The 13,182-nt window shown below is 43.5% G+C and overlaps 1 protein-coding gene and 1 long non-coding RNA gene across 3 annotated transcripts in view; one reads left to right on the forward strand and one right to left on the reverse strand.

The window, feature by feature from the left end:
• LOC135391465 (glutathione hydrolase-like YwrD proenzyme) overlaps positions 1–13,182 on the reverse strand; it is a 226,249-nt gene that overhangs the window by 144,772 nt on the left and 68,295 nt on the right. The window lies entirely within an intron of this gene.
• Positions 178–4,306, forward strand: LOC135393071 (uncharacterized). Its single transcript, XR_010422428.1, has 4 exons — positions 178–663; positions 801–895; positions 1,019–1,137; positions 2,130–4,306. It is a non-coding gene; the product is annotated as an uncharacterized LOC135393071 (long non-coding RNA).

Here is a 13,182-nt window from a genome sequence, read left to right on the forward strand (position 1 = left end):
TGCGAAATATCTTGCTCCAACTGTTCGTAGTTTTTTTAGAAAACAGTTTTTTTAGTTCCCACGCCCGGCCGTCAGACCGTCGGCAAACCCTGCGCACGGGCCACGATGTGGCACGGGCGCACCGACGTCACTGCTCTCGGTTTATCTGTCTTTGGCTTGGCATGGACTCTTGGCTTGGCTGCTTGGCTTCTTTCGTTTCCTCCTCTGTGCATCGTACATAAGCGAACAGCTGTTGTGTTGTTGCTAAGCCGGAAACAAAGCATGTGAATGTTTGTTTTTGGCACAGCGTCGTTTGGAAAGTGCACTTCCTTGTTCTGACCTTGCCTTTTATGGGCTGGAGCGATATGATTCGTAAATATGCCACGGCGAAGTTGTCGAAGATGCGAGAGTACTACGCTGTTAGAACAATTCATCGGTGCATTCAAGTGTTACCTATTATAAGCTGCCAAAAGACCAAGCAGTGCGAAGCTCTTGGCTGACAGTGGTGCCTGCTAATTTCCACTGCAAGGATTTCGTCCACGAATGTTATCATAGGTTACGCGCGACTCCAGAGGCAATTTGGAATCTCGGCACGAAATCGTCTGATGAAAATCTGAGGTGCCCGACGCATAACATTTTGAACGTGCCACGGAGGATCAAGGCAAAAAACGAGAGCAAAAAATGGTAAGTCGAGGTTCAGATATAAAAAATAGCAAGCTTAATGAATCGATTGTGCAGCTGTCCTACTGCGCTTACTCTGATATAACCACGATTAACAACACAATAGTACTATTGATAATCTAACTTCTGAATCATCACAGGTGCACGCTGAAGGCGGAAATGAAGCATGATCTGGCTTGCATCTGGTCATGAAGAAATTGCTGACACGTTAGTTGCAGTCCACCTCCACCAACAGGTATGACAATGTGATGTTATAATTTGAGTATTCATCTATGTTCAACTTTTCATGTGCACTCGCATGCAGACGTTTTGACACCACTTTTAAATCTGCCCTCAAAGTTACAACCTGTGCTTCCAGGGTGGAAAACAAAGATCGCCATTTCGATTAGCTGCTATCTCCCAGTTCAAGCACTTTTGCTGTCTGGACACTGGTTCCTGTGGATGGGGTGTTACAAGCTTTACTGTCTGATATAGAAGGTACGTTACATTAGTTCAGTTAATTTGTCTTTTGCACATTTTTGTTGCTGTTAGCTGGATTACTGTTGGACATGCAATCCTTTGACACACAGAAGCTGATGTCGCCTCTGATAACATTTTAGAATTTTCAGTGTCATCAACGTCCATTGAGGAAGGTGCGTTTACTAGCTGTGAATCTTTAATTGAAGAATAGCCCAGAATTCATGTTAACATTGGCTACTCTTATTAATTCACTGTCTGTGTTCTGAGAGCTAAGAAAAATGGAAACTATTTATTTCTCACAACTTCACACTGGATGTGGTACTGGCTTGACATGTAAGCTAAAATACCTGGATTCTACAATAATTGTGTTCAACTTGGTGCATTACCGTGGGCAATGCCACATTCACTACATTTTTAGTGAGTCCGGTGCACAAATACTGTGTGCATACTGCATACATACATACTGTTCGATAGGCAAAAATACCTGACCAGTGCTGTGTAGTCTTTTTACCCAAAGTCCATATTCTTACTGCAAAGTCACAGTACGTAGAACAGCAATGTGCAGGTATGCTGCGATAGAGATTCACAACAGAAAGAAGACTGTTGAGAGCATCTAAATTTTAATGAGACGAGACGTTTGTGCACAAGGCTGCTCTTGTTAATGTCTAACATGAAGTTACAAAATCCCAGAATATATAAAACATGTTGTAATGTAGAGAGCGAGGGGTGGTACAGACATAAAGATAATTATATAATCATATATAATAAAATAAAAAGGGGGTACAACTGCCCCCTCAACTCAACTCGACAACTCAATAACTCTACTTATTCTCTACCTTACAACATGTCCTATATTCTGGAATTTTGTAACTTGATGTTAGACATCAAGAAGTACAGCCTTCTGTGCAAAAGTATTCTTTCTGTTGTGCACAATCATTATGCAGTAAATGCGACTATCCATTTCTTGTCATTAAATGCTTTTCCTTTCTTTCTTTTTTTTTTTTCTGCAGTGATGAGCATCCATAAGGACACATGCCAGAAAGGGAGTCTCTTTGGGATGACAAACCCTCATCACCTCATGAGGATACAATGGTTGACGAATGGTTCTCAAGCACATCGAAACTTCCAACAAATAATTCATGAAAAAGCCAGTCAGTGCTAGCACCAAGAATTGAACGTGGACCGTCCTGCTACCAGTCAGAGATGTTCAGTGGCGTAACCACGAGGGGGCTAGGGGGGGCTCGAGCCCCCCCTACCTACCACGGACCGACCCACACAAATCGTGCAAATCCGAGAACATAATATATGGGGGGGAGGGGGACCAGTGTGACTATCGCGAAAGTTCTTGCAGTTCATGGCGTCTATCTAAGAAGCATTCTTGAATGGTTTTCAAAGTATGAGCTTTTCAAAATACTTCCAATCTCGTGACACCACTTCATTGGTCATGACAGCCTATACATGTAATCGTACTGTGAACGTCTAAATCAACTATTTTCGTTCCCTTTTTTAATCCTCAGTTTGAAGTGTGCACAAGTATGTGTGTGTTGTCGACACAGGATCAGCGGGGGCGGGGGGGAGTTTTCGTATCGAGCCCCCCTACCTTTGAGGTCGGGCTACGCCACTGGAGATGTTACATTTCAGGCGCTCATTGACTTTTGGTGAATTACTTGTTGACTTTGTCCCAAGGTGGAGCTCGCTACAGCTCATTTGCTATCTGTTAATGTTGTGGCATGTGTTGCGTTTTTCTCTTTGTGTGTTCCAGACTCAGAACGGTTAATTTGGATCAGGTCAGGTACGTTTCATTTAGACATGGCAAACATAAAGTGGTGTTTCTCAACACAACTTAGCAGTGGTCTTCATGCATTACTGCTACGGCCATTAAGCGTGAATAGAAACCTAGCCAGAGCAGCTGATACACAGAGAGAACATAGCCCGTGTGTGTTTGTCTTTTCCACCGCAGCCCTTGGGTTTCCTCCCTGATGGCTACACATGTCAGGGATAGGTTTCAGAACCGGTAGTTCCCGCTAAGTGTGAATTGCGTTTCAGGAGATCATCACGCTGGCAGATGAAACATATGGTTTAAATTATTTGCAGGACAGGAATTGCGCAGCTTCACACAAATACTACTACTACGACGTAAGAGTGGTTTAAAATCTATATTTTTTGTGTTCCTGACATTATCGCACAAGATGTAGTATCCACTATGATCCTTTATGTGGGGGTATGTACAGTGCAATCAACAGATGCTATTTACAGATCTGTGTTTTCTACTGTGTTGAAATGGGGTAGTTTGTATCTGAGAGCCATAGTGAAACACAGGCCCTCGAGAAACATGGCAACACATTGCAGGGACTCTGGATGCTGCCTAAATTTCCAGAACACACAGCTCAAGGCAGCGGTTAAATAACAAGTTGTTAGAGAAATCCAAGATAGTTGCATCCGTAAGCTGTCCGCTGTTGTATTTGCTTCTGTCAGAGATACGTTATCTCAAAGGGAACGCACGGACACACTCAGAATGATACTAGGGCTGCCTGTGAAATAGAATGAGGAGAGGGGAAGATATATAACCCTTTTTCTTGTCTGTTATCCTATTGGTTAAATTGTCATTTTCTTAGCAGCATATGTGTGTATATTCCAGATCTGCTAATAAATATATCAGTTTAGAGCTAGCAGTCGCATTGTAGATGTCTCATCCTGTCCTTGGTTGCTTGTGATTCACTATGGCCATGCTTGCTAATGCAAAAACAGAAAACAAAAAAGACAATAGAAAAACACGGAAAGAGCGACCTAAAAAGCTGCCTGTTCTAGTGCTCACATGGAGGCAATGCAATGAGGTAACATGTTCCATTCATGAACTGTGCATAGTAGTACATATCACAACGGCAACCGATTATTCAGATTTTTCTTGAAGTACTTTGTTTTTTTTTAGCTTTGTTTGCACAGTCTATTATTGGAGCTTTATGTGATTCCCCTCTTCAGATACTTTAAGATTGCTGATGCTGTGCAGTTTGTTAATTTTGAAACTATACTGTGCTGAGGTACAAAAACAGAATTGTCATATCTGCATTTGAGCACATAGGAATAATTTGTAAGTACTTTACTTGTTGACATTAATATTTGCACCAGGTCACAACATTGTTGATTTATGGAAAATGTAAATAAATATATTTATTTGCTTGCCAAACAATGCACAAATGTCTTCTTTTCTAGTGAGATATTCCCTGTTCACCAGACATAAATGTGGAAAAGTTAAAGGGGCACAATGATGGTAGAGTCTAGCGTTGCTTTTTGCCACTTCACATATATGCACTGTTATTCGTGTGCACATGTAGGAACAGGAAGGTAGAGGATGCGCATAAAAAATTTCGTATGCAGCCACACATATGGTTCAGAAGATTAATTAGATGATGTCCAAGCATATATAATTGTGCTTCATGTGCAATGGGTATGCTAACGGATTGCTTCCATGAAGCCTTTTTATTTATTTTTTACAAATTCTTTTTATAAATGTTATTTTTGATTTTATATAAATTTCATATTACATATTGTATACTTATATTTTTATAAATTTTATACTAAAAACTCAAGTTACACGGCCCCTGTAAGAGTGCCCTTTGCAAATGGTTAGGTAACGTGTCTCGAACTGTAAAGGTAAGAGGCAATCGAGAATGCTGCAGACAAGGTTGCAAATTACATATTGCTTATCACGTCCTACATACAAAGTGCTTTGTACAATAATTCCTGAGCACGGAATTAATCCCGAGGCTGGCCAGTGATGTCACCCACGACGACAAGTCACATAATTGCCTTTAATACTTTTACACCCCATGGGCTGAGTTGTGAATTGAAAGAGCACTCTACAGAAGGATAAGGTGCACCTGATTTCTAGGATCTATGCTATGCCCTAACTCTTCAGACACCACATTCCTAAGTGGCAATATGTGCTCTGGTACTTCTTTTGCGTCTGCATAGTGTGCAACCACATGGCTACTGGAGCTTTCGTGTGCATGTTTTTGTGCGACGGTGTTCATTACAAACAATATTCAGATGTTAGACATAAAATGCAGTAGTTTGTAGCGTACCACACAACACAGCGTGACATGGGAGTGCGTGATTCAAAGAAAGCTTCTGGAAAATGCACAGAATCCCACAAAAAGTTTAAAATGTGATTTGTATTTCGTTTTACGTCTTTCGTCGTTACATACCATCGTCGACGCTGTTGCACATTGATAAATCGTACGTAAAACTTGTCCCATAGCAGTATGCGGTTTCTCAAATACATAGCACAATTTTCCTGCAGTAATAAAACGCTGTCGGCATTTTCTTGCTGACATGGCTGTCGAAACGTCAGCCTCTACAATGGGCAAGTGCTGTAAAGGGGCTAATGCAGACGCGACTTGATACAAATTGTACGTGCTCACAAAACACAAACGACGAATTCCAGTCACAACATCGCACAGAGGTTGGTTCGCGAATGAGTTCGCAGCTGCTGCACTGTTTACTTATCGCGGAACGGTGGAACCCGGCTGTCCGCCATCTTCAAGCACAGATACGTGAAGCCGCGAGGAGCCGTAGCTGAAATCCACTGACAAGTACGAAGGCGCGTACACGTCACAATGCCCGTTCGGGCGCATCTACGTCATAAAAATGGCTGCGCCCATGTGTGTTTCGGAATGAATTACCTGTTTTTTTGACATGGTACTGTACCGAACTGAGAGAACGAAGGTGTATTTTGGGGAGAGCTGGATGTGGGCTTTCAGAATATCACAACCGTTTCGACTATTTGGGATATCGGCATAGCTGACCTTTAAATATTGTGATGCTCGCCAGCCAGCTGAAGCTGCTTTGGATGACGTAGAAGAAGGTGCCCAGCGTAATTCTACGACGACATTGTGCGAAGAAGTGACTACACGTGTACAACACTTCTTCTTTAGTGTGCAGATTATATCTTATGATTGCCAATGAACGGCAGCGCTCGAAGTACGCAGCTTCGTTTTCGCCTTCGCAAGTGAGGAATATTGTCGATCACAAGTGCTTCATGAAACAGTTTTCTCCTGCAACCACCCTAAAAACCATGTTGCGAATTGGTTTGGTTTGTAATTAGTTTAGATTTCAATACAATCAAACTAGTCAGTTGAGTCACACACATGATGTGACACACATGAACAAGTCAATATAGTTCCGTGTGCTTTGAGTGTTTAGATTTGAGCAAAGCCAAACTAGTCAGTCTGTAAGCAGATGTCTTACGCGTACTATTTGGAACGATAGTACATGACAACCAATGACTGATGTAAGAAATGGAGACCAAAAAAGAAGATACTGGTGTAAGAAATAGAGGCAACAACACGTGCTTTAAGTGGCCCAAGCGCAAATACTGGCATATATTCCGAAAGTCGTAACAGACAAAAATGCAAAATGTACAAGTAATTCGAAGTATAGCTGCATACCATCCCGAAAACGACTTCCGCAGCTCAATTATCGTACTCGCTTGCGAGATATTCAATAAAAGCCATTCCTGCTTTGCCAGTACGAAAAACAAATAACTCAAAATCGCTCGGTTTGTCCAACTTCTCTACCCATGTACCCTACGTCCAATTTTTACTGATTGTACATGTAGTGGATACTTGTTGCAAGAAGGACAAACCAAGCAAGGTGGGTACTTGTAACTTGTTGTCAGGAATCAACCAACGAAGCATTAAAAACCCAGCTACAACGTATACACCTACCCGCTCCTAATACTTTTTGATTCCGTGTTAGCACCGGGAAGCAACTTTGGCTATGAGTGATAGCACTCCTAATTGAAAGAGCAATTGTGAAGTGAAAACGTCGTACAGAGCCAGGTTAAGGTTAGACGAGGCAAAAAAATTATCACAAGTAGGTGAATGTATTTTAGAAAGGAGGTTGAGGTGAAGTGAGGTGAGTTGAGGAACATTTTTCAGAAACAAACTCAGGTGAGGTGAGGTGAGGAAAACATCTGGGACGAAAATTGAGGTGAGGGCAAAGATCGTGAGGGCATTTGCCCACCTCTGTTCCAGTGTGTTATGTCACCCGATCTCCTATAGACCTTTTTCAGAAACTGTTTCGATAGGCTCTCCCCAGGTGGCGCCGTTGGCGCGCCGCCATTGAACGCCTTCAACTTGCGTCTCCGCTTATTGCTGCGACGTGGGTATTCCGCGGTGCGTTTCGTAGTTCTATGACTCGCACGCGTACATGAAATGCCAAGAGGTGAATTCAGAGCTGGGAAGACATGCCCAGTCGTAGGGTGCAGCAACTACGAGGCGTTATCAATGCGTGAAAGTATTCTATATGTGATTTGCACGCCCCGCTGCTGCACATAGGGGCGTTCGCCAGGAGTTTGGCGGCGCGACACTAGCGCCGCCTTTCTCCCCTGGTGGTACGGGGAGGAAAAGTTTCAGAGTAGAGTCAGGCGAAGAATGTGATTACATGTGCTGTGCACGATCTTCCAGCTGTTTCCGTGCAATATCAGAGAATGTACAGCCCGGGGAACGGGAAAGACAAAAGCCTGAACCACGTTACTGTTATAAAACGCACGAGGTGCACAAAGAACACCGGAGCGTACCTGTATCATATCTGTTTTTCTTTTCTTTTTTTACATTCAAACTCAAGCTGATAGCTGTGTGATTCTGCAAGCTTCGTGCCCCACGCTTTTTTCATAATTAATTTTGTCCACCAGCTTGCATGCGTCTACGCCATTCTGTCATAGACGTAGACCTATGTCTGGGGCTGCGTAGTACTATGTGAAAATCATGAGTAATGTGGACTATGCATTTTTTAAAAAATCTTAGTTACATATTCTACATATATAGGTGGAACAGATTCCTAGATAGCGAATGCTTGGCAAGCATAGGAGCTGTATGAGACGTCGCGAGTGCATGTGAATCCCAAAATGATTATACCTACCCAGGATCCACCGGGAGTCATTGCAATTGGTCCTTGGATTATGAAAGTTGTATTGTACTCGAGACATGTCTCTCATTAAGTTAGTTCCCATTCACAGCAAGTGTCTCAAAGTCAATAACCTCAGCCGCAAAGACATCTAAATTATTGTTCTAATGACTGATCTGACTCCCATGTTCCTCACTTCCGAAACAGTCACGGATATGTGACAAGTGGTAGCTAGGTTTGGAGTAAGCAAAGAGAGAGAGAGAGAAAAAAAGAATGTAACGCTCATAAAAAGAGCCGACTACTGGCTGCTGACAAACATTGATAGTGCTCGCTACATTCATTTCATAAATCATTACTTCACCGGCTCTCACAGCCTCTTCGTAAACCTGAGTAAAACATTTGAAACCGGAGATATCCAACCATGACCAGAATTCAGGGATACCTCCTTTGATGCAGGTTCTGCCTGATAGCAGAAGAACATGTAGGAAAGCCAACTTGAAAGAAAAGTATGAGGTGAGGAAGGAGGAAGATGGAAAGAGGCGTGGGCAGACGAGAAAGGGAACATAAGATATCGCGCGGGGAGCCTGGCTATCAGCAGCAATTGCCTAACGCAGAATGAAAACGTGATAATCAGCTCTGATAACTTTTGCCAAGCCTTTCTTTGCTGTACTGCTGCTCATAATTCTGGGCTGCTACTCGTAGCGTGTGGAACCGGATGACCGGCACTCGTAAGGCTGGTCAATATCCATTTTTGTTCTCTCTTCTGGGAAATGGGGATGCCGTCGACGATGAGAAATGTGCGTCCTGGGGCGACTTCTAAGGAGATTGTGCCGGTGTATGTGTGACAGCGTCGGAGGAAAACCTCAGAAATTACCCTACTTTATGATGAAAAAAAAAATACTCGATAGGCTACGAAGACGAATTCCGTAACTTCACCTCACTTTGTTACTTGTACCTCGTTACTCCGTTATCACTGCATCATGCACTTCAGTTTGTTCTTGGCCTTATCACGAGGACATTTCAATGCTTAATTCCAAATTTTGCGTGTTACAGCCTCTTCCCGCCACCATCAAGAAGGTTTGCCGGTTACCAACACCCTCCCCTAAAAAAATGAAAATAAACAAACAAACAAGCGGAAGAGTGCTTATTTTCAGAACATCTATAGGTGGCAGCAGAGTCACGTTCAACACATAATTGGTAAACCAACACCTCCTGGATAGCGTCGGGCCTGCGCGCTTACGTCACCTATGGAGACCTTTCCTTCTTTGCGATATGCTTCGAGCTTTCTTCTCGTTCGCTCTTTCATTTACTTCATAGCAGCATCCACAAAAGTAACAGCGGGCCTTCCCGTGTGACGTAGGGCGCGGGCCTTCTCCTTATCTTGGAGGTGTTGGGTAAACTCTGCTCAAATAAGTTCGAGAAACCGAGAAAAAGGAAGAAAGGTGCAATCGCAAACTGTGGTGATAAGATGGTAGGGATGCAACGGACGTCATATTAAAGTTTCCTTTCACCGCACCAAGAGTAGAGTAGCGCAAACGTCCGTGATGTTTCCCGCAGATAATCGCCATTCTTCTGGAATTTTTGCGGGCGTCTAATTCGCTTTATTGTGGAATGGGGTGAACATGGTAGAAAATTTTAGCAAACCGTTCATAACGTGGCTTGCCAGTGAATAAGATTCTGAGTCTTACATAACTGGAAATTGCACCGACAAGCATGATAATCTTACAAACGGTCTGCTAAAACTGCTTTTATGCACTTGCTATTGATAACCTTAAATAAGAGGCTTCAAATAGCAAGCAACGACAGGTGTCGCAGCCCCATATGAAGACACTTTATAATATGCGAGAAGCGGTAAAGAAAATCGCGGATGCAAGTACAACTTTTCTCACCCGTCGGAAGCACTGTAATGCTTAATCCGCAGTCTCCGCGGGACGTGCAGTACAGTAGTATGGGATCAGCTCAAGTATCCGGAAACTCACACAGTCGCCTGGACACCATTAATTAGCAATTAGAGCAATTTGGGACCCCCCACAGTAATTAGGATCATTCAGGGAGTCATTACACTAATTGGGGATCATCTAAGACACGTCCAGACCACTGTGTGAGTTTCCGGCTACTTGAGCTGATAAAAAATAAAAAAATATGTAGAAAATAAAATGAAAAGATAGAAATAGAGTGGAGAGAAGGAGTTTAGTTGAAGATCAACGACGTCATCTTGAAGAAAGCGGCCCGGAACGGCCGCTGACCGTCGCTGGCGACGGAGCACAGAGGCAGGTTGCAAAGCATCGCAGCACCAGTTCCGCACATCCTGTGACGTCAGCCGTGACGGATTTTGACGTGATTTTCATGGCATGTCTGGGCAAGTTAGGACAGCTCTGGACATGCAAGGAGAAAAACACTCGTAATACAGAGGCTGGGAAAGGAAGAGTATGCAAACCATCAATAGCTAACAAGAAAAAACAATTAGTTACACAACAAATGAGCCCACCAGAACAGGAGCGCAGAACGATGTGACTGCTCCATCCGAGAGGCAATCAGAGAACTGACTCGTAATGTTTTTTTTTTTTCTCCTGTATAAAACCCCGCAGCTGCATCCCCTAGCGGTTACTTTCTCAACTAATCTCACAACAAAATTATTAAGAATCACGCCAGCGCTACTCCCGTTCCCAAGGCAGAAGATGATAGAAAATGCCGGGGATGCCCGGACAACAGCAACCAGCACCCGACGTGCACGGGCACGAAAATCGCAAACAAAGCGGGAACAAAGTTGACGAAAGCATTAGTTACACAACAAATCACCTCACCACAGCAGGAGCGCAGACCGATGCGACTGCTCTCCGTGACAACCAGCCAGAAACTGAGCGAGCGCGGGGAGCGCACATCTGCTTTCTGCGACAGCCGGAGAGAAACTGACTGGGGCGCCGCTCCGCGGCCGCTACGCATACGCGCTCCTAGCGCCCTCTGGGGCGACCACCTCCGAGAGGCTAAGAGTGAAGAGCATTCCTGCGCCCCCTGCTGGCCGTTCTCATTGGTCGTGAGGCTAAGAGAGAAGAGCATTCCTGCGCCCCCTGCTGGCCGTTCTCATTGGTCGTGACGTCATCCTATTGTCTCAGGGCTACCCTGTTTTTTTCCACTAATGCTCCTTTGGTCAATCTACAATGAAGTCACAGTATGACGTCATCATGCACCTGCGTGGCTCAAGGACGCGTACGCTCTAGACAGGGGACCTGTTATTTATTGAATCACTATCCCAAGATTATTTCCTTTATTCTACTATAATGATTGCATAGGGAACTATTGCAGAAGAGCACCATAGACAAGAGGCGGTTGTAGCATTTCATTCCCAAAGTCTTACTGTACAGGGAAAAAATAATGGTTCAGCAAGACATATCCATCCCAGCCGAGAGCCATGCAGCTAAGTGAATAATGACGCTTTGTTCCTCCAGAATAAAGTCACACACCTGTCCCCCTCGCGGTTACTGTCTGAACTAAATGAATCGCAAAATTATTAAGAATAGCTCTACTCCCATTCAAGGCAGCACTATCGTCATCGTCAAAAATATTCCTTGTACAAAAAGAAAAAAACTGCATGTAGAAGGAAAGCATGTCAGAACAGGCCCAGGCATGTCAGCGCATGTTTGTCAGACAACAAGGGGAAAAAAGCGAAAAGAAACAAAGAAGAAAACCAGCATCAAACTATTTCTAAGCACACGCACTCCTCTTATTCAAAAACAGTGCTCATCATAAATCCGTCCAGGGCAATACACACCATTTTCTATTGCTACAATTTTTTTGCCAGTAACGGTCAATGCATTGCAACAGACTGCGTGACGTCATCACATCCTGTCTGAAGCAGAAGACAGCGGCAAAGACTCCTATCGTTCATTGAATCGCAAGCTTATTTCCTTTGTCCTGCTCTTAATGACATTCATTCTCTAATTAAAATTCAACAAAAAAGCACCCTGCATATTAACGATTTTCACTCCAAAGGCTCATCATGGTCATTAGAATTACAGTAAACTACCACTGCTCTTTTAAAATAATAAGTGAGACCACTCAACATCACCTCCAGGCTTATGTAATACATGACCCTTTCTATGCTCATACATTCGTTGTCTGAGGCTACACCTGCGAGCCAAAAGGCGCGGAAGCCGGGAAGGAAAGTTCCATTCGCGCACGCCAAAGCACAAGACAAAACGCCTTTACGGGAACATGATGGCATTCTTACCATATTAATGATTTTCTACCTTGCATTGCAGTTTAGAAACACTACTACAAAACTATAATTTTAGGAGCTCATTAAAATTCTACTTTCTATGGAAACTATAATTGCCCTATTACTTGGATCGCTATTAATGAAGCGCTCCAATTTTTTCTCTCTTCCCATTTCAGCCTTGTCATGCAGTGAAGCAGACTCACATACAAAATCATTAATTTACACTGAGGGTGCCGTGAATTCAGGAATTCCTATCCTGTGCTCAAATGCAAGCATTTCTTCACGGATACCTTTAACAGCTGACTTCCTCAACATACCGAGCTCCTAACAACATCTAACAAACAATCAGAGAAACCCTCTTCTCAGCTGCACCATGCGACTTTCTTCTGCGTAAAGTCGGTGATTTGAGGAAGAGAGCAGCGAAAAATTGCGCGCACTTGTGCTTGACTTAAAAAACCTGAAGCATATGCCAATAAACCAAGAAAAAGACACTCATGTCTGGTATCTGATAGTGCCACATACACAGACGCATTGTCGCAAAGAAAGCACAGGACAGGGATACACAAATTTCGTTAGGTGAGCAGGGAAAAGGCTTAAGACCTCAGGAATAATAGCAGAGTCACTGGACATCGCTACGCGGCTAACACAAATAACAAGATAATAGCGGCGGGTAAAATTGCAACACTGCTAAACAAGCCCCAACATGCTATCATGACGTCGCAAACCAGGAAAAAGAAGCACGCGCGCACACACAGCAGCTCAGGAATGCACAAGGAGAGGTGCTTTATAGGAATTTCTACTTCACACACTCAGATACCAGCATTTCTGCACAAATACCTATAACGGCTGACTTCCTCAACATATCGAGGAAAGCGAATACTGACACTCAACATATAACAAAAGACAAACAAATTCCATTCTCATGAACTCTCCTCTGCCGA

Source organism: Ornithodoros turicata, chromosome 4 (genome assembly GCF_037126465.1).
Source record: "Ornithodoros turicata isolate Travis chromosome 4, ASM3712646v1, whole genome shotgun sequence".
Lineage (NCBI taxonomy): Eukaryota > Metazoa > Arthropoda > Arachnida > Ixodida > Argasidae > Ornithodoros > Ornithodoros turicata.